Raw genomic sequence first — 2,500 nt, 5'->3', positions numbered from 1 at the left:
CCGCACTAGTCAAGACAGTGTGATTACATGAAGATGCGGGACTTTAGAGCTTTCTACGGGTATAGTAACGAGCAAACAAAGAAAACAAAGCACAAAGGCAGAACATTTCATAGGTAATATTAAGTTTTTTCTGTTTTTGTATGTTCTGAACTTTCGTGCTAAACGGGTAACGTTGATTATAACAGTCACTTACTGCATTCACCATAAGGCAAAGCAGCTCCAACTCACACTAAACACTCGGCTTATGCTAGTTTTGTTGAATAAAATCAGCAAACAATGCAAAAGAAATATGACAACGAGATGCTGCGCTGCCAGAACCTTGTATTATTGTCGGCTAACGTTAGTGAAAGAGTCGTTCGGGGGATTCATTCACAAACGAATCGCTCCCTCCATCAGTATGAGAAGTGAAAGCAGGAGAGGAGCTGTGTTTCAGGACATGATTAGATCAGATTTAACAGGGAGGGTGAATAGTACATTTCTGTACACACAAACGCAAGCTTTTTGTCAGGAATGCCCGTGCGGTCACTGATCCACAGTGGCGTAGCGGACGGGCCCGCAGGGCACGCACCGCGGGGGGGGCCCCGGGTGATAAGGGGGCCCCACGTCGTCGCGATTTTCAATAATTGAAAATTCAGGAACCGCAATAATCAAACTCTTGGGAACAACTGTGGTCGGAACCAAAGTTCACAGGTCTGTGTTCTCTGAACTCCTCTTAAGCGGTGGACTACTTCATTCTGATTGCTTGCCTCCGAACCGCGTCATAGCCAATACAGACGCGCCGCTGTTTCTCGCCGCCGGTTCTCATTAAAAATGAATGACTTCTGGCTACTTTGACGCTCTCGCCGCTTTCGGTTTGTGATCGCTCCTCAGTTTGTGAAGGATTCCCCGCGTTGTCGCTCCACCCCGCCTCCTTTCCCCGCTCCTCAATTTGTGACATAGATATATACACTAGATATCGCATGGGGACCCTGACCATGCGTCAATAGCGCCGCCACATTGGTACAGTGCTCCCAGGACATATGTCATTCAACCGCACTAGACAAGACAGTGTTATTACGTGAAGATGCGGGACTTTAGCGCTGTCTACGGGTGTAGTAACGAGCAAACAAAGAAAACAAAGCACAAAGGCAGAACATTTCATAGGTAATATTAAGTTTTTTCTGTTTTTGTATGTTCTGAACTTTCGTGCTAAACGGGTAACGTTGATTATAACAGTCACTTACTGCATTCACCATAAGGCAAAGGAGCTCCAACTCACACTAAATACTCGGCTTATGCTAGTTTTGTTGAATAAAATCAGCAAACAATGCAAAAGAAATATGACAACGAGATGCTGCGCTGCCAGAAACTTGTATTATTGTCGACTAGTGAACGAGTAGTTCATAACGGAGATTCATTCATGAACAAATCGCTCCCTCCGTCAGTATGAGCAGTGAAAGCAGGAGAGGAGCTGTGTTTCAGGACCCGGATTAGATCAGATTTAACAGGGAGGGTGAATAGTACATTTCTGTACACACAAACACAAGCTTTTTGTCAGGAATGCCCGTGCGATCAGTGATCCCCCCAAATCCCCCCCCCCTTCAACTGGGGGCCCCCTGGGTGATCCCTGCAGGGGGGCCTCCGCATTTTGCGGTACGCCACTGCTGGTCCATCAATGTGAAAAGTGATGTAAAATTATAATTTTCGTAATAAAAAAAAAAAATTACATACTAACATCCAGGAAAACTCCTGATCATAGATATGTGTATATCTCTGGCTTTGGATGGCCACAGTCCTCCACAGTACCTTGGTCCCGCATTCATTTCAAATGAGCGCTACCCTGTAGCAAGATGGCAGCGCTATTGACTCATTCCGTCCAATAGACAACAATAGGCCAGGCGACATCTAATGTATATATCTATGGGTGTGTTGAAGCAAGTTGAAGCTAAACCCTGCAGGGACACCTGCCCTCCAGGACCGAGATTGATGACCCCTGGTCTAATAGGACTTGATGTTTAAATACTGTAGTTTCTACACATTTTGTTGTGTTGCTGTTAACCTGTTGTGTTCACATCCCGCCCCTTACTTTAGTGTTCCCAGTCAAAATTGACCGGTCTGTTTTAACTGCTCTTATATTAGCACAAACAATGTTCACCACCAAATTTGTATTCAACATTCTTTAGCTGTGAACTATGTCTCAAAGTAGTGCTTAACGTCAATTTACAGCATTAGACTTAAAATAACCAGCAAAAATACAAATAGGCACTGTATATGTATTACAAAATGAAGTATAGATGACAGAAATCAAAACACTTTTTTTCATTAGCGGTAGACAGCTCGCTAAAATAAATATCTCTGGGTCTGACCGAAGAAATTGAAATGTTGACCCATCTGAATGATTTATCAACAAGCAAAGCACAACAAAACACTACACTTTCCTGTATATTGAGTGCTCAATTTTCATTCAGTCCTTCAATTGGACTGTGTTAGTGTACTAATATAGACCTTTTTCATGGCTGCT

At 43.6% G+C, this 2,500-nt stretch overlaps 1 protein-coding gene across 14 annotated transcripts in view; it reads left to right on the top strand.

The window, feature by feature from the left end:
- The window catches only part of unc13c (unc-13 homolog C (C. elegans)), a 328,781-nt gene that overhangs the window by 74,593 nt on the left and 251,688 nt on the right, over positions 1-2,500 (top strand).

The sequence above is a fragment of the Danio rerio genome, chromosome 18, assembly GCF_052040795.2.
Source record: "Danio rerio strain M-AB ecotype USA chromosome 18, GRCz13ab, whole genome shotgun sequence".
Classification (NCBI taxonomy): Eukaryota; Metazoa; Chordata; class Actinopteri; order Cypriniformes; family Danionidae; genus Danio; species Danio rerio.
This window is presented reverse-complemented; position numbering and strand designations above follow the sequence as displayed.